Here is a 20,503-nt window from a genome sequence, read left to right on the forward strand (position 1 = left end):
GAGGACTATAGATACAGATTTGTGAGTCGTCAGCGTGTAATGGATTTAAACCATGGCACTGCAGCATGTAATGGATTTAAACCATGGCACTGAATACCTTACCTGGAGAAAGTATGCCAATGGAGAAGGGGGAAAAAAAAAAACAAAAACGAATAACAGATGTCCCAGGCAGGTTTAGGGGGGGAAAAAAGCGCCAGTAAGTGAGATTAAAGAAAGAGTGAAGGAGATAAAAAGAAAACAGGAGAGTGTCATGTCGTGAAACCCAAGAGAGGAAATTTATTTCAAGAAAAAGATCTAGCCGGGTGCGGTGGCTCACGCCTGTAATCCCAGCACTTTGGGAGGCCGAGACGGGCGGATCACGAGGTCAGGAGATCGAGACCATCCTGGCTAACCCGGTGAAACCCCGTCTCTACTAAAATACAAAAAACTAGCCGGGCGAGGTGGCGGCGCCTGTAGTCCCAGCTACTCGGGAGGCTGAGGCAGGAGAATGGCGTGAACCCGGGAGGCGGAGCTTGCAGTGAGCTGAGATCCGGCCACTGCACTCCAGCCTGGGCGACAGAGCAAGACTCAGTCTCAAAACAAAACAAAACAAAACAAAACAAAACAAAACAAAACAAAACAAAAAAGATAAGATGAGGACAGGGAAGTAACCATTGGGTTTGACAATATAGAGATCATTTGAAATGTGACCAGAGTTGTCCTAGTTTGAAAAAAGCATGTGCCTCTGGTGACCTTATAAGTGAAAATGTTATTTCACTCGTAACTGGCATCAAACACACCACATCTAAACTGGGGTGCTTCATTTATCTACCAATATTTCATCTAGTAATTAATTGCTACAAAATTCGCAAATACTGGATTTGCCCCATCTAAATGGGCCAGCATCTTGCATCTGTCTTAGCCGTCACAAGATATTACTTCTATTGCTTAACATCTAAAATATGATCTTATTTTTGTTGAGTGAAATTTTAGGTTCTCGTTAGATTCAATCTTGCTAATTAATTATAATAGTTTCATTTTATCCTTGCTCTTATTTGGGTTCCCTCTACCTATATTCATACACAATTCATTTTTCATACTGAGATATTTAAATTTACATAGTATAATCTGCTTGTCCATACTGGTATAGAATTTAGTTTGTATCATCAATTATATTTTTCATGATGAAATATGTTTTCATCCATCAGTGCATGAACACTCTTATATTTTTCCTTTTGTCTGAATCTTTATTTTATAATACTTTCCACATGGATGCAATTAATCCTAACCTGGCTCCCAACTGCTAAAAGCATATATGTAAACAACTAGTGTTTATATAAATAAATAAATGTTTACATAAAACTGCTTTTAAACTAAACTAATAATAAATGAACGTAAATCTCTGTGCTGTGGACTGAACTGTGCTCCCCTACAATTCATACATTAAAGCCCTGACTCCCAATGTGTCCTTATTTGTAGGCAGGGCTTTTAGGAGACAATTAAGTTTAAGTAAGGTCATAAACTCGGGGTCCTAATTCAATAGGATTGGTAGCTTTATAAGAAAAGAAAGATACAGAGATCTTGCTGTCTATGCATACATACCAAGGCATGGCCATGTAAAGGCACAGTGAGAATATGACTGTCCAAAAGCCAAGAAGAAAGTTCTCTCCAGAGCCCACAATGACCTTAAACTTTCAAGTTTCAGAACTGTGAGAAACAAATTTCTGTTGTTTAAGCCAGCCAGTCCATGATATTTTGTTATGACAGCTGGAGCAGACTAAGACCCTGTGTCTATTTAAGAAAAAATAATGGGCAAACTTTTTTAAAATTTTAAATCATATATTTCATATACATATATAAATCCATATATTAAATATTATTTTTCATTTCAAGTTTGTTTTTGAGGGAAATCTATGTTAATATGTAGACAGTATGTGCTATTTTGGATTGTTCTATGATATCTCATTATTTTATTGATAGATCTAGGCTCTTTGATTTTTCGTTATTTCAAACAATAATGAAATGAGTATTCTTTAGATGTAATTTTGAACTTGCATAAGATTTCCATGTGATGGTGACAAGATATTCAGGTCTCAGTGGGGGGAGTCATGGCTTATGCCTACTGTAAATCAGATATTATTAGCACCTTTTCATATTCCACTATCTATGATTAATTGCTCACTGAGACTCCTTTTGTATGTATTCCTTAGGAATGGAATCGCTGGGTTTGAAGTTAAACATATAGTCCAATTTATTAAAGACTTGACTTTGTCTTCAAAATTACTACATTGGTCCAAGCTCCCACCAAAATTTTCTTTTCCCAAATTACCTTGACAATGAATTTTGTATCTAACTTTCTAATCTTTAGCAATAGGAGAACACAGAGTGGCATTTCAATTTTCAATATACTATCTTTTCATTATTAATAAGCATGTGAAGGGATGCTCAAACACACTGGACATTTAGATTTTTTGACTATGAGCTGCCTTTTCAGATTCATTGACAATTTATCTACTGGATCATGTTGCTTTATCCATGTTGATTTTAGGACTTCCTAGGATATTTTAGATAATAGTCACTGGTAACAATATACAAGCAAGTATAAATTCCTGGTTGATCACTTGTCTCTTGTTTCTAGTATTTTTTTTTTTCAATTATAATGTAGCTAAATCTACAAAGATTTCCATTTTAGGCATTTTTCTCAATATCATTCCAAAAAGAAAAAATAATGAAGCAGCATAAGGATTATGAGAAAAAAGCAAACATTATCTTTTTCTGCAGGGGATATTCATATAGATATTCATATAAAACAGAAGAATCAACAGAAAGACTAGTGATAAAATGTGAGTACAAAGCAGCTGTAAAGATATAAACACAAATCTATTGTAATTCAGAAAATGTCATTAGAAAATGCGATAAAATACCATTTGCATAAACATTAGGCTATCACATATTCAGGAATTACCTTAGGAATGTTAGTTCTTCAGAGAGTGAATTTTAAAAGCCAGTTAAGTCAAACAAAATAGTAAATAAATGGCACACAAACTAAATATTGTTAATATAACCATCCCTCCCAAAGTAAACAAAATATTTAATGTGATTCAAATAGAAAACTAAAAGATTTGGGGCAATGGGACAATTTTGCAAAATTTATATGACACTACAAAACTCTTGAGATTTGTAAACCAATTCTGACAAAGAACAGGAGGAGATATTCTACCATATAGATGATAATGTTACACGGCCACAGGCAGGCACTCTTAAAGATATAGATAAATGGACCAATATGAAAGAATAGAAGGAGTCTAGATTGCAAAGCACAGCTGTTTAGAACCTAGACTATGAATCTAAACCACCAGCTTGGAAAAACTTGCTCACCATATAGAAAAAATACAATTAGATCACTACCTCAGTTTAAATGTGTTAGAAAATCTTCTTAGATAGTATTATAGTTTCAGGAACAATAAGGCTCCTAGATAGATTATAGTTCAGGAACATAAAAGGCAAAACTATAAAACTCTTGTGGAAAATATAGGACAGTATTTTAAGGACAACTTCCCCATTGTAAAATCGTAAACAAGTTGCAAATTCCAAAACATAGTAATTGGTTGATAATGAAAATGTTATTTATTCACTGGGAAGGTTGCATTAGAGGTATCTCATTTTCTGCTAGATTAAGTTAAAATTTTTGCCCTATTTCAACCGAATGAACTAATGTTGAAACAAGGCATTTCAGCCTCTCGGCCTCTCCTGGTCGTGACACAGAATTTCTCTGTTCACAGCTTTCCTCAGATGCCCTGAGCATCTCAGCACTCACCTTACCTCATTGACTCCAACAGTCTCCCTGTCCTGTGAGGTCAGGACTTCTCAACTGTGATTTTGTTTTTCAGGGGACATTTGGAAAACTTTAGAGACATGCCTGATTGTAACAACCAGAGAGGAGATTCTGGGGGTATGCAGTGGGCAGAGGCCAGGGATGCAGCTAATCACTCCTCAGTGCACAGGCAGCTCTCCATCATAACAAATATTTTTCTAGCCCAAAATACCAATGATGCTGAGTTGGAGTAACTCTGTACTGTACTAAGTGTTCCCTGCTAACACAGATTGTGGCCTCCAAAGTTTAACCCCCAGCAGTGAGCACAGGATCTAAGGCAGAGTTGAAACCCAAACATATTTTATTAAATGAATTAATTTCATTGAGTTATTACTGCCAATGGGATGTAATAATTTTTCCCTGATGCTTTTACTTCTTTCACAGGACCTGCTATTATTTTTTTGTCTTTCTTTTTTTTTTAATTGTACTTACATTCTAGGGTACATGTGCACAACATGCAGGTTTGTTACATATGTATACATGTGCCATGTTGGTGTGCTGCACCCATTAACTCGTCATTTACATTAGGTATATCTCCTAATGCTATCCCTCTCCCCTCCCACCACCCCACAACAGGGGTGTGTGTGATGTTCCCCACCCTGTGTCCAAGTGTTGTCATTGTTCAGTTACCACCTGTGAGTAAGAACATGCAATGTTTAGTTTTCTGTTCTTGGGATAGTTTGCTCAGAATGATGGTTTCCAGCTTCCTCCATGGACCTGCTTTTATAATCACCTATACAAACTTCAACCCCAGATGGATTGCATTGCAGTTCATTTCTACTTCTCAATTACCAGTTTCTATTAGGACTATTGTTCTATTGAGACTATCTATTAATATTACCATTTTAATACATGACAAGGGAACCATTCTGAAATCAAGGTAATTTACAAATGTAACTTGGAGACAATAATCCTACAATCAAATAAAAATATCAATATATTCTGCTGCCTTAAAAACATCCTATGAAATAGCTGAAATTAAGACACAGCCCTAAAGGAAAGCCATTTAGGTATATAGATTTGTCTGTCCTAAACTGGCATATAAAGACTCCACAAAACTGTCTTTATTAGAATTTCCTTTTTAGAACCCTCACCTATATTAAATGTAAGAAATACAGAAATACATATACAAAGTCTCTTTTACACTTTAGGTAGCATGAAGCAAGGCGGGAATGTATTTGAAATACAACATGAGAAGTTGAAATTCATTTTTTACATGCAGAATTTCCAGTCATTTTACGAACAAAATGTTTTCTACAAGCTTTGCTCTTGCCGCAGTCTAAGAGGTGACAGCTTTTTTAATAGTTTAAAAGCAATCTTTGAGGCTCGGTTTCACAAAGATTGGTTTTACTGGGATAATGATAAAAACTCCAAGGCTGCTGGTTAACCATCAACTCTTGTTATTTTCAAATGCACAGATTCTTCTCAGCAGTAGCTCATTTAGAGACCAGGAAGCACTTATGCCCTCATGATCCTCTGAGGACTTTGCCACTACGGGAACAGTTCTTCTGCCCATGAAACAAACATGACAGATCACCAGAGTCAGTTTTATTTCTGGGGATGGGATGAGAAACACAACTGTGCATCTAATTCTCTTTAAATACCAATTTCCCATAGAGGTATTTTTTTTTTTTTTTCACTCATTTTTTTCAGGGAGCATACCTGGAGAATTGTGTTAGAGTTCTCTAGGAAGCTTGTCCAGGCCTTTAAACTGGGGTGGGGTGATCTGGAGGGCCAGGTGGTAGACCGGAAGGTCATTCTAGCAAATTTGGTTTATGCAAACTTTACTCAGAAGACAGCAATAAATAATTTAGCTGTGCTGCACAAAGCAGATTTACAGCAAAGGCAGGAGAGAAGTGAAAGCAGCTATGTAAAGACAGAAGAAAGACTTACAAATCACACCGGGGGCGGGGCAGGGAACAGAGGGTCTTCCGAGAGACTGTCCTCAAGGACACTGCCTGGGGCCGCTGCAGAGGATCAGTTTATCCAGTTCTATTTGTGGTTGAGCGTAAACATTAAATTTCCACCTGTCACCAAAGATGAGGAGTCAGACTCCATGCTGAATGTTATACAAGAAAATATGTCTATGGAATGTTATGGGGGTGAAATCGCATGCCTGATATAGTTAAAAAGTTTAGTTACATTATTAGTTAGAATATGATTGGCATACCCCGCTGTGATTTGTTTTTTTCTTTTTTTAAGACAAAGTCTCACTCTGTCACCCAGGCTGGAGTGCAGGGGTATGATTTCAGCTCACTGAAAGCTCTGCATCCCAGGGTCAAGTGATTCTCCTGCCTCAGTCTCCCAAAATGCTGGGCATGAGCCACTGTGCCCAGCCCTCACTGTGACGTTTCTTTTATTATTTTTTTTTATTTAGACAGAGTCTCGCTCTGTAACCAGGTGTGATCTTGGCTCACTGCAACCTCCCACTCCCTGGTTCAAGCGATTCTCCTGCCTTGGCCTCCCCAGTAGCTGGAATTACAGGCACGTGCCACTGCACCCAGCTAATTTTTTGTATTTTTAGTAGAGACAGGTTTTCACCATGTTGGCCAGGATGGTCTTGATCTCCTGACCTCATGATCTGCCTGCCTTGGCCTCCCAAAGTTCTGGGATTACAGGTGTGAGCTACCACACCTGGCCCCCCACTGCGATTTTTAAATGGAAACCATAACTTTGTGGGGTTAGAAGATGTGGAGAGAGATTTTTGCCTTCCTGGACCTCCTGTGGGAGACTTTCTCTACTCCTAGTCCTGGATTTTACATGACCGCTTCCTGGTCCTGGGTCTTGGGAGCCCAGCAGGTCCCAAGGCAGCACCTGAGGCAGTTTGGTCAAGTCATGGCAGCTTAAAGAAAGCTCCCTGCTCTAAGGAAGTAGATGGTTTGTGCTGCTTTAAAATAATGTTTCCAGGCTTGTCCCAACCATAAGGGGGATGCCCTGTGTCCAGCATCTGTTCCAGTGCACATACAATCTCCCCCAGGAGCACAGGCACTCACACACCTGTACACTCATACCTGGACTCTGAGATAGCAGGTGTCCAGTGCCATGTCGGAAATGAACCCTGTCTGCGAAGTCTGCTAATAGGCCACTATTCATTTGAAGGACTGCAAACTTAATGGAGTATCAAAGACCTTTTAGGCGACAGTCTCTCTGTAAAATAACTCCTTTGCTTTCCCGGCTTAGACGGTTATTCATGAAGATGTGACACAGTGGATATGTGAATGAGGTTGGCTTCATCCATGCTGTTGTTATGATGGCAGTGTCTTCAAAGCAGGCAGTCCAAGCGTGATGCACCCAAGAAAGAACCAGGCAGATGCAGTCCTTGGCAGAAGCCACTGCCCTCTGGTCTTGTCTCTGTCGTTCCTCCCACCTGCTACACATCCCCACATCCAGGACCACTTAAAAACCCAAGATGCACTGGACTGATTTCAGCGACAGTTCACACACCACGCTTGGCAGAGTGAGCCCCGTGTGTGGCAGGCCCTGCAGGCAGCTGGTCTCATTTGCATAGAGGAAGCCACGTTTTGAAAGAATAACGCCCATGCCTGTTACATCTCCCCTGTGACCTCCTGAATGCAGGTGAGAGGCGGGAACCGACATACACTGCAGGCAGGCTCAGGTGGGGGACCAGCTCCAGTTAGCATCTACTCAGGGGTGTAGGAGACCTGAGAGGGGACCCAGGACAACAGAATCAGACTTCTCCAACCTGAACAGAATTACAGGTTGGAAACAAAGAAGTTTGGGAAGATGCCAGCTAGATCTATGCTTGCTTGGGGGGCTATGTCTGTTATGCCTAAGCCCTCAGGGAAGATGTTCTGGAGGCTTAAGATCCAGGACCAGGAAGTGGTTATTTAAAATCCAGGACTAGGAGTAGAGAACGCAGCCTGCAAGAGGTCCAGGAAGGCAAGTCTCTGACATGGGTCCCCTGGCAGCTGCAGACAAGACAAGGAGGCTTCATAAAATCCCTGAGGTCTCAGAGGGTGTAAGCCTTAGAAGAGAGAGGCAGAGTGTGCCTGGCCCTCACAGTGGGAAGGACAGAGGCAGCCTCAGAGGGGAGGAAAGCTAGTATGCCAGGAAGGTGGCTGCATGTGGATGAACTGTGACTCCAGAATGACCAGCAGGTGCCAAGGCCACACCTGAAGCAGAGGCCAGCTGCGGCTGAAGCAGAGCATGACAGAAAGAGGATGTCCCCATGCCCCTCTGCAAAGTGGCAGCCTCTGGAGGTCTCATCTTCTCGGCAACAGATGACATTGGGGGCGGTGGCCATGCGGCTCCTCCCCATTCTCCAGTGATTCTCAACTCTGCTGAGCACAGGAATCGCCTGAAGACCTTAAAGACACAGAGACTGACTCAGTCATTGGACGAGCCTGACAAAAACATAATTGCTATAAATTGCAGGGCAAAGCCAAGCTTATCTTCATGAAACAATAAGTATTGTGTACCTATGATTAGGAATAAATAATAATAATAACAGATGTGCTAAGAAACAAAATAAATTGTCCATAATGTGGCCACGGTTAACGAATGATGGATGTAAAATAAGTCAAGCAGCATGGCGGCCAGCCTCCTCTTCTACTTTTGAGCCCACACTTCCTAGTAACAGGACAGATGGCAATCAACAGCCCTGTTCCATTACACTTCACTTACTGAAGCAAATTCTCCCATGTGACCACCTCCAGATGGTGGCTCTAGTGTGATGTAGTGAGGAAGCCCATTCTGTCCTCGTAGTGCTCGCCTACGTGGATACACAGCATCAGTCTACTGATGGGAAAATCCAAGACTCAACCCTGATCGCAGAAGGAATGAACTTACTCTAGTCATGAAACTCTGATGATAAAGGTGCCATTTCCACCCTGAGCTAGACAATTTCTTAATTCCCTGAGCTATATGCATATTTCTTCACTGAAATACCCTGTGAGTGTTTGTCAAGAGCTAAGATTTGCTTAAACTGTGTTTTTTCGCTTTTCTCTTGGCTCCAAATTGGAACATATGCTTATCACTCAGCATATGGGTGTTTCAACATGAACTGTTTTTCTCTTGTTATTTAGAGCACATCAGTCACAACAGTTATCATTTCAAAACTGACCTGCCAAAAAATAAGAGATGCACAACTTATTGTATGAACTGTGTTTCTTTACAAACTAGCAAATTAGCTAAATTAACTGAAATATGGCTGTGCATCTCAGTGGCATGATGGGTGATGCCTTCAGGTAGGAGATGTTAAAGACATCATTAAGTCTGTGGAAGCAACATGAAGAGACCCATCATAGCTGTCAAATTCCAGAGTTTATGTCTGAAGTAGTCTGCCAGTGTGATCCGGAGCTTTTCATCTCCAGCATTCTGTATTTAATCGGGCCTTGGCTGGAGCGGAAAATAATTACCATCTGAAGAAACTATCCAGAATGGCACAAGGAAGTAGGGAGAAACTAACACATAAATCACTCTTGGGTGAACCCAGTGGGCCTTGAGCCTTGAACGTGACACCAGGTACTCACCTGCAGGGCTAGGAGATCACTAGCAAGGAAGATGATCAGAAAGTTTAGAAGTCATTTACAGGTCTTTAGGAACACAGATGGCCACATCGTGGTCCAAAAATTGATGCTGTACATTGAGTAATCTTTATTTCTTTTATTTCAACTTGGATTTTAGATATGGGGGTACAAGTGCAGATTTTTTACATGGATATACTGCCCCTAAGTAATGAGTCTAGAACACCCCCTATACATAATATCCCCCCGCCCTCCTCCAGTAGTCCCTGATGTCTATTGTACCCCTATTTATGTCCATGTATGCCTCGCTTAGAAGTGAGAACATGCAGTATTTGGTTTTCTGTTTCTGCCTTAGTTCCTTTAGAATTTTGGCCTCCAGGTCCATTTATGTTGCTGCAAAGGACACTGTTTCATTCTCTTTTATGGCTGCATCGTATTTTGTAGTGTAGATGTACCACATTTTCTTTATTCAGTCCCAAGTTGATGGGCACCTAGATTGATTCCATGTCTTTGCTATTGTGAATAGTGCCACGGTGAACAGATGAGTGCATGTGTCAATTTGTTATAATGGTTTATGTTCCTTTGAGTGGATACCCAGTAATGGGATTGCTGGATCAAATGGTAGCTCTCTTTTAAGTTCTTTGAAAAATCTCCAAACTGCTTTCCACATTGGCTGAACTAATTTACATTCCTTCAACAGCATTCCTTTTTCTCTGCAGCCTCACAAGCATCTTTGGTTTTGACTTTTAGTAATATCCATTCTGACTGGTGTGAGACGGTATTTCATTACAGTTTTGATTTGCATTTCTCTGTGATTAATAATGAACTTTTTTTTTCATATTTTTGGGCCACTTGTATGTCTTCTTTTCGAACTTCTGACCTCAAGTGATCTGCCTGCCTTGGCCTCCCAAAGTGCTGGGATTCCAGACGTGAGCCACCGCACCCGGCCAAGTATGTCTTCTTTTATGAAGTGTTTGCTTGTGTCCTTTGCCCATTTTTAAATTGGGTTATTTGTTTTATTCTTGCTGATTTCAGTTCCTTATAGATTCTGAATAGCTTTGTCAGCTGCCTAGTTTGCAAATATTTTCTCCCATTTGTAAGTTGTCTGTTTATTTATAGTTTCTTTTCCTGTGCAGAAGACTTTTAGTTTAATTAGGTCCCACTGGCCATTTTTTGTTCTTGTTGCAATTGCTTTTGGGGATTTAGCCAAAAATTATTTGCCAGGGCAAATATCAAGAAGAGTTATTCTCTGGGATTCTTATAATTCGAGGCCCTACATTATGTCATTAATCCTTCTTGAACTTATTTGTGTACATGGTTAAAGGTAGGGGTCCAATTTTATTCTTCTGACTATGGCTAGCCAGTTATCCCAGCACCATTTATTAAATAGAGAGTGGTCTTCAAAGAAAGCTACGGCTCAGATGGCAAAAGAGATCAGCATGAGCTGTGAAGGAAAAAAAAAAAAAGAAGAGAAAGAAGCGAAAGAAGAGAAATCACATCTGTTACACATCAAGTGCTCTCTCTCTCCCATAGATCTATATATAAGTTCTGTAGTGCTCACAAAAACCCTTTGAGATAAGTATTTTATATCTCTATTTTACACAAAAATTGAGGCTTAGAATAATATTCTTCATATGGAAGTACACAGCTATTAACAGAGCCAAAATTTACAAATCAAGCAAACAATCATCAGAGAGAAAAGACAGGCAAGGCTGAATGTGCCCTGCTTGCTATCTTCTGTCTTGTTTTTAGAATCTAGAGCAAAGCCTGGCACATAGAAGGCACTTGAGTAATTGTATTAACCAAGCAACTCTTTGACAGCAAAGTCTATACTCGTTCCACCATATCCATGTGCCTTACCAGGAATGTTTATTTTCACTGTTTCTACTCTAGGTTACACATTCTAATATAGGAACTTCTACTATTAGGTTATAATGAAACTATCATTTTCCTGCCACAAAGATCAAATACCTACTTAACTACACCACTATTATATGACTAGTGCTGTGCTTAGAGTAGCAGAATAGAGCAAGGAAGATGGGCTACAGAAGTGTATGGAATAGACTCTGCTGATGACTCACTCCTATGACTAATGCACGCTGAGCACCTACTGTGTGCACAGCATCAAGCCAAGTGCTCACGGTGCTGGTGACTCAAGCATGAAAAGCAACCTCCTTGCCTTCCTTCAAGAAGCTTACATTTCAATAAGCTGGCAATTTCAATACAGCTGTCTTGGGGCTTGCATATGGTTTAACACATACCTTTCAGCTGTTTCTTGTATGTTCAGGATCTGCTCCCTGGTCACTCCTGACATGTAGCTTTTCACCCTACATTAATATCAATAATTATAATCATCATAGCTTTCTACAAATGAAATAAGACTCAAAAATATTCAGAACTTGTTATAGTATAGTCAATAAGAGAGTAATATTTGAAGTTAAACTGCCTAACTCATTCAAATGCAGCTCTAAAATTTGATGATGATGTGGCCTGGGGCATAGACTTAAACCTCCGGTCCTCACAATCCTCATTTGTAAAATAGTGATAACAACGGTGCATACTCCAAAGACTTGGCTGAAAGATGGAATTAACTAATCTTCATAAGGTACTTGAAGCATTGTCTTCAATGGAATACATTCAGGGCAAGTAACTTTCAATCTTGGGATCTGCATCTCTGTCTTCTGACTGAAAACACTTAAAAATAGGCTTTTTGTTAATCTTGTAGAAGAATGTAAGAATCTAGATGCCCAATCAGAAAGAAAACTTCAAATTGACAACTCTGGATTGGACGAGAAAACAACTGACCCAAATTAGAATAAGACATTAGTGAGTTCATGAAGGAGATCTCCAAGGGAAAAAACGTAACAAAGTGCGTGCAATTGATAAAATGGGTACAGTAGAGTGGGTAGCACTAGGGATACAGTAAAGAAGAAAAATGTTACTTTTTCATAAGAAAAAAGGCATTTGGAAGGGCAGGAAAACACCCTTCCCCACCACACACAGAGTACAAGAGGACCAACATCCTGAGATTTTACAAACCAAAACTTGACTAATTTTCATCAAGGAATATAAACCAAATCATGGAAATTCTGTCAAAATTAGGTTTTTGATATCACAGCTGAAGAGAATGGTATTCAGTAAACATTACTTATTTCATCATAATAGTATGTAGAAGCAATTTTGTTTTCAAATGCTAGAATTAATCTATAGGAAATAAAAGTGAAGACTTGATTATGGTTACAAGCCACATTTAAGTCTTAGAAATCTTGATCAAGGCAGATGTGAGCAAATTTTTAATGTGGCTTGAGAGGAAAGGCAGTGGGGAAAGCAGGAGTGCTAATATTCTTGTCCAAAATCGTCACAGATTTAAGAGTCACTGTGTATGATGGTTGAAACTAATTACAGATGATAAATTAGAGAAATATTTAAATATTTATGCATTGTTATAGGGATACAGAATAGCAAAAATTAAGTTTCAAAGATGGATAGGGGGAGAACAAGGCAGAAATAGCTCTGGCAGACCATCTTGGACCGCACTTATCTTTCCGTGGCAAATAAACAAGGGAAAAAATGGAACGGAATGCATGCAATTGATAAAATGGGTAGAGTAGAGTAGGCAGTACTAGGAATACAGTAAAGCAGAAAAATGTTACTCTTTCGTAAGAAAAAAGGCATTTGGAAGGGCAAGAAAACACTTCTATCTGTAAAGATAGAGTGGCATAGTTATTCCTCTTCCCCAACTGTCCTTTGATGGGTAAATATTAAACAAAATATAGCGCAACCATAGACTAGGATACTGCTCAGTGATAAAAAGTAATTTACTGATACAGACCACTACCTGGATGAATCTCTAAAGAATTATGCCATGCGAAAAAAAAAAAAAAAAAAAAAGCCGTTTCCAAAACATTGCATAGTGTATGATTCCAGTTCTATAACATTCTTTTTCTTTTTCTTTTTTTTATGAGACGGAGTCTTGCTCTGTAGCCCAGGCTGGAGTGCAGTGGCCGGATCTCAGCTCACTGCAAGCTCCGCCTCCCGGGTTCCCGCCATTCTCCTGCCTCAGCCTCCCGAGTAGCTGGGACTACAGGCGCCGCCACCTCGCCCGGCTAGTTTTTTGTATTTTTTAGTAGAGACGGGGTTTCACCGTATTGGCCAGGATGGTCTAGATCTCCTGACCTCGTGATCCGCCCGTCTCGGCCTCCCAAAGTGCTGGGATTACAGGCTTGAGCCACCGCGCCCGGCCTGTAACATTCTTAAAGGAACCAAATTATTGAAGTGGAGAACAGATTAATGGTGGGCAGGGTTAAGAAGGAGCTGGTGGCAAGAAGGAAGTGAGCGTGTCAGTAAAAGGGCAACATGGAAGACCCTCGTGATTATGAAATTCTTCTGGATTTGGCTGTATGAATGCTCCTATTCTGGTTATGAAACTCTATGATGACATTGGAAAATATTGTTACTTTAAAAGGTTACAAAATACTAATGAAAACGCTCTTAATTAGAAATCACTATGAACCTGGAAAACACAGTGATATTTTGGTTGTTGGAACAATGTCTATTTACGAGTTTTTCTTCTCATTTTATGTCACGTATTATGCCTTTATTGCCAATGTTTATCATTTAGTTAAATAAAAGAATGGATGGATTAAGCTGACTATATGATTCTGTTTCTTTTTTTACTTCAGGTTTATAGAGCATCTTTATTAAAATAATGAGATTAGTTCTTAACGGGGAAAAGCTAAATGTCCGATACAATACTTAGCAATTAAAATATATGCGTGGGAATAGAAGCCCCTTGAGTCCATTTTCCACTCTTCCGATGAGCTTGGGTAAATTAATTAAGTCAGCATCCCTTCTGGACAAAGTTCTCTCCTCATGACTCTGGTTTTGCTCCCCATTTTTCCTACTGTCACTGAAAGACCTTGAGACCTAAAATAGATACTAATTATTTTCCACCTTTACCCCTCACCACTGAAAGCAGTGCATGTTTCTACAAAGAGACCCCGTTAACACAGAGCTCATTAAAGCCACACAGAATGAATGAATTCACAAGAATAAAGAATTTGTGCTTAGGGTTAAAGATGAATAGATAACATCTCCACAAAATAAAGGTTCTAGGACCATTGTTATCATTAATAAAATGTAATGAAAAAGTATACCAATGTTATTTTTCAAATGAGCAGCATGATCAAATAAGCATATCAGATAGTAAGTAAACATAGCAAAGCCTCTGTTATACCATGTAGAAAATATTTTAAAAAACGATTTTGAACTATTACTGCTAATACCAGGGAGGAAAGTGCTGAAAAGAAAGCCACAGGCCAGTATCTCTTTCTTGAATGTGAATTAAAATATTTTAAACCAAATAGTAACAAACTCAGCAAGTTAAAACAGACAAACAAAAAGTAAAAATGCACATGGACAATTTGAGTTTACCTGAGGAATTCAAGTTTGGCTTAATAATTTAAAAATAATCAACATATACATAAGCACACATACAATCATGCACACACATGCACGTGGACATGTACACAGTTATACACATAGATTCACATACACACGGGCATACATGCATGCATGCACAGACACACACGTGCATACACATGCATAGGTCATTCTCCTATATCTTATAATCAATTCACGTTTTTTAAACCAAGCTTAATAAAAATTAGGAAAAGCTCTGTGAGTTATTATACAGGTATCTCTAAAACCTATTAAAAGTGAAAAACTACAAAGTAAAAAACAATGTATCTAGTAAAATTTTATGTTCAGAAAACACATATAAGCAAAATTATGTATTATATATATATATATACACTTCCATATATAAATATGTATACACATATGTACATATTATATATACAAAATTTCATATAAGTAAACATAGATACATGCATATGTGTGTATAATTTCCAACTAAAACTCTGGAAAAGCTGTACTTAAAATTCTGGAAAGACATACACCACACTGTAGCATGGTTACATTTGAGGGGTCTGGAATTTAAGAGGGCCTGGTCACTGGGGAGTATGCAGCAGAGTACGTCACAACAGGGGTGCCAGGTAGTGTAACTATTCCCTTGAAGATGAATGTCAAGGTACTTTTCTCCCATATTGTAATTCTAAGTACAAAGATACAGCAGAAAGTATGTGACTATCTTGGGTTTTTTTCCATGTGAATGTGTCTTAAGATTTGTCACCTTGAAGTGGAGATGATGGACCAAAAGAGAAGCGCCTTGATCATGTCAGCAAATACTGCCAAGTTGTCCTTTGAAGGCTGAACCAATCTGTCACGCAAGAAATGACAGTGCCTGTTTCCCTATATTGTGAATAAAATTCAATGGTGCATTTTTATATTTTTCAATTTTGCAAATGTTGTGGGCAAAAAATGATATCCCTGTGTTGTAGTTTCCAAACATCCAACTCTCAGGGAGTGGGTTGGACTCTGTGTTGGAAGTGTTTGGATTTCCTGTCCTCTGAATTCCCTATCTCCACACTTGGCTCCTGGGTCTATTGGATTTTTGTGGTTATAAGAATTTGTACATTTTAAAATAAACTGTAAATATTAATCTTTTATACAAGTGTCAAATATTTTTAAAGTTTTAACACAAATTTTAATTTTATAGTGACTTTGGCATATTCAAGCATGTTTTCTTGATATCAAATTAACTTTTGTTTCCTTTATGATTTTACCATAAAGAGAAAACTTTCATTTGTAATTTATTTACAAGGGTCTTTTCTAACTCAATGTTCTAAATGAATTTCTTTTATTTTCTTATAATACGTTTAAAGATTTGCCTTGTTTTATCTTTACCATTTTGATGTTTCTATAATTTATTTTTCTCTTTTATTCATCATTGACTTGAAATACTATCTTTATGATAAACTGCATATATATGAAATTATATATCTATATTAATACATCTATTGTGTTTCATGACTGACTTGCCTATTTAGAATATCAATGCCATGGTATTCTAATTATTCTGGGTTTATAATATGCCTTGCTACTTGGTAAGACAATTTTTTACACTGCGTTTCACGTGTCTTCAATTATTCTTGAGAATTTTCTGCAGATAAGTTTATAGTTAAATTAGCAAGATCTATAAAAGTATTTCTTTCAAATTGCTTGCAAAATTGTATTATAGTTATAATTTAATATTTTGTTTTTATATTTTAATTATGGAAGGATTGTTCTCTTTTTGCTCTTGCATCTGCCCGAATGGGAAGACCATATATCTCCCATGTATTCAGGGTGCAGGCAGCTTTTATATAGCTTAATATTTTCTCAGTAAAAATCTTTCAACATTTCCTGCTAACATTTCTTTTAGATATTGTGCAGGTTTCTTCAGTAGCTATTGCTTGCAGGACTGTTATCTTCTCCTTACCATGTTTACATGGCTATTCCTTTACAAAAGGACACTTTCTCTTCCACAGCTGCTAATCTGCCACAGCTGAGAGCCTTAATGGGTAGATAATCAAAGTCACTCCTATAGGGCACTGGGACATGATTACATGAGAAACTATTGAAAACCATACAGAAGGTCTACCATTATTGGCTCTTAAATGACAAGAGTCTGAGTTCATATATGCGGTTTAAACCAAAGTTGCACTGGGGAAGAAAAGGCTATTATTTGGGCACTAGAAGCATTTTACTTCTTCCAGGAGTAAACTTCAAACACTCTGTTTATAAAGAAATTATCATCAGAATAAACAGACAGCTTACAGAATGGGAGATAATATTTGCAAACTATGCATCTGACAAAGGTCTAATTTCCAGAATGAATAAGGAACTAAAACAAATTAACAAGAATAAAACACCCTATTAAAGAGTGGGCAAAGAACAGGAACGGACACTTCTGAGAAGACCTGGAAGTTCCCAAAAAGCATATGAAAAAATGTTCAATATCATTAATCATCAGAGAAATGCAAACCAGAACCACAATGAGATACCATCTCACCCCAGTCAGAATGGCTTTTGTTTAAAAGTTAAAAAATAACAGATGTTGGCGAGGCTATGAAGAAAAGGGAATGCTTATACACAGTTGGTAGGAATGTAAATTAGCTCAGCCAATGTGGAAAGCAGTTTGGAGCTTTCTCAAGAAGGAAAAATAGAAGTACCGTTTGACTCAGCAATCTTATTACAGGGGATATGCTCAAAGAAAAAAATTAGTTCTACCAAAAAGACCAGTGGACTGATATGTTTATTGCAGCACTATTTGTAATAGCAAAGGGAAGGAATCGGTCTAGGTGCTCATCAATGGTAGATTGGATAAAGAAAATGTGGCACATATACGCCATGAAATACTGCACAGCCATTAAAAAGAATGAAATCATGCCCTTACCCTTTTCAGCAACAAGGATACATCTAGAGGCCATTATCCTAAGTGAATTAACACAGAAACTGCAAACAAAATATTGCATGTCCCAGTGGGAGCTAAACCTTAGGTATACAGGGACACAAAGATAGAAACAATAGACACTGGGGACTCCAAAAGGAGGAAGAAGGGGAAAGAAGTGGGGGAGGGCTGAAAACCTTCTTATTGAGTACTATGTTCACCATCTGGGTGATATGATCAACAGAAGCCTAACTCTCAGCATCATGCAATATACTCCTGTAATAAAACTGCAAACATACCCCCTAATTTATTATTTGGATGTGTGTCCCTGCCCAAGTCGCAAGTGGAATTGTAATCCCCAGTGTTGGAAGTGGGGCCTGGTGGGAGGTGATTGGATGATGGGGGCAGAGTTCTCATGAATGGGTTAGCACCATCCCCCCTTGGTACTGTTTAGTGAGTGAGTTCTCTTGAGAGCTAGTTGTTTAAAAGCGTGTGTCATGTATCCCCCACCTCCCTTCATCCTCCTGCTCCAACCACGTAAGATGTGCCTGCTTCCCCTTTGCCTTCAACTATGATTGAAAGTTACCTGAGGCCTCTCCAGTAGCTGACCAGATGCTGCCATGCTTTCTGTACAGCCTAGAGAACACTGAACCAATTAAACCTATCTTCCTTTTAAGGTACCCATTCTCAGGTATTTCTTTATAGCAGTGTGAGAACACACCAACACACCAACCCCCCCAATCTAAAATTAAAATAAAACTAAATCTGTGTATTGTTTGGTCACCTGGTGTGTGCCTCAAAGAATATCATTTAGTTTATTATCATTAATTTTATTACAAGACTACTATATGTAGTCTTTCTATATTTGTGTTTTCTTTCCTCAATATTGGTATAACATTTAATTCACACTGTTGCTTACAGCTGTAGCAAATTTCTTTTCGGGACTATTTAATATTCTACAGTGTGAATGCATTGTCCTGTTGATATCTGAATTGTCTCAAGTTTGCTCTTATGAACAGACACTTGAATATTCTTAACTCCCAGAAAGATGAACTACACCTCTATGAATATATTGGTGGATCATAGAGTATATAAATTTTCAATTTTCTATACAAAATCCAGAAAATTGCCAGTGTATTTCAAATACACTTTAAATATATTTATGCCGAATTATATTCATATCAGCTATCCATAAGAGATCACATGAATGCAAATTATCCCTAAGAGTTGAGATTTGTATGCTTCATAATTTAACATAATATTTAACAGAATCCAAATAATAGATGTTCAGTGCCCAATATTTTAGACAGGCAGTCTACATTCCAAAGTATTCTTTACTGTTTAGATCCTACAGCAGAAATTTCACGTTTCAGTTTCATCACTATTTAAAATCAAATTTTAAACATGTTAACAGAAATTTTGAATTTGTCTCATTGATTATATTCAACTTTTGAAAACGTCAACACAAAATGTTGTATTTGATTTTTTAAAAAATGTGTTTTGGGTTCTGTCAGTTTCACGACTATGCCAAATGTCATGTTGAGGTCCGAAGGAAGTGGGTGGGTGAGCAGAAAAAACACTCGGGGGCGGTAGGCAGGTGAACGATGATTTTATTCAGCAGCAGCTCTCATCAACAGCTTTATCACACTGCCGGGTCTCAGCTGCTTAGTCCAGCGCCCACACACAGCTGCGCAGCCAGCTCTCCCTTACCTTCAGGGTCAGCAGCTTAACTCTTACTCTCACTGGGCACAAGCGAGTTGAGCTGTGTCCTGGCTCCCCTCTGTCTGTCTGCAAAGATGGACAGATTTGGTGTTCTCTCTTTGGATGCAAGAGCACCTGTACAAGAGCCATGTCCAGCCATGTTGAGTCAAACTCAGCACCAAGAGCCCCTATACAGTATTAGCAGGGCAATTATATCTTCTGCAGACAGTAATGGCCCAGAGCCAAGTATGAACTTACACAAACAGGTTATATAACAAGTGGAGGCATGCGCCTGTGCGCCAAACTCGCTGAGTCCTGAAGACTTGGATATCCACCTCAGCCTATTTTTTGACCAAAGCACATACATGTACTTTACAGGTTCTGTGAGAAAATTTATATTTGTGCTCACACTTAACCTGAAAACAGCCAATGGAATTTAATAGAAAACTTTTGAAACATTTTGCCGAATATTATTAATATCTATGAGGAATCTACCCAAAAAAAAGTCATGCTCTAATAAAGTTCTTGGCTGGCATGGCATTGTCCACGCTTTTTGAAAGATACTGTTTGAATACACTTTAATTTTCAAAACTTTCATATGGTGCACCATTTCTGCAATAATAACTGCTATTCTTTTCACAGCTATAGAAGATACTCTTTATTTTTGCCAAAATATTATATTCATCTGATATGGTTTTGTTGTATCCTCACCTAAAATGCCATCTTGAATTGTAATCCCCGTAATCTCCACATGTCAAGGGAGAGAACAGGTGGAGATAACTGAATCATGGGCAGTTTTTCCCATGCTGTTCTTGTGATAGTGAGTGAGTTCTTTCAAGATCTGATAGTTTTTTTGTGTGTTTTGTTTTGTTTTTGTTTTTGTTTTGAGATAGAGTTTTGTTCTTGTTGCCCAGGTTGGAGTGCAATGGCACGATACTGGCTACTGGCTCACTGCAACCTCTGCTTCCCAGGTTCAAGTGATTCTCCTGCCTCAGCCTCCCCAGTAGCTGGGATTACAGGCACGCACCACCATGCTTGGCTAATTTTGTATTTTTACTAGAGACGGGGTTTCACCATGTTGGTCAGTCTGGTCTCGAACTCCTGACCTCAAGTGATCCACCCACTTTGACC

At 38.6% G+C, this 20,503-nt stretch overlaps 1 long non-coding RNA gene across 1 annotated transcript in view; it reads left to right on the forward strand.

The window, feature by feature from the left end:
- The window catches only part of LOC108536956 (uncharacterized), a 46,245-nt gene extending 30,654 nt beyond the window's left edge, over positions 1-15,591 (forward strand). The window contains exon 3 of the long non-coding RNA XR_001887674.1: positions 15,524-15,591. This is a non-coding gene — a long non-coding RNA (uncharacterized LOC108536956). The remainder of the gene's footprint in view (positions 1-15,523) is intronic.
- The last annotated feature ends 4,912 nt before the right edge of the window (positions 15,592-20,503 follow it).

Source organism: Rhinopithecus bieti, unplaced genomic scaffold (genome assembly GCF_001698545.2).
Source record: "Rhinopithecus bieti isolate Rb0 unplaced genomic scaffold, ASM169854v2 scaffold_13112, whole genome shotgun sequence".
NCBI classification, from domain to species: domain Eukaryota; kingdom Metazoa; phylum Chordata; class Mammalia; order Primates; family Cercopithecidae; genus Rhinopithecus; species Rhinopithecus bieti.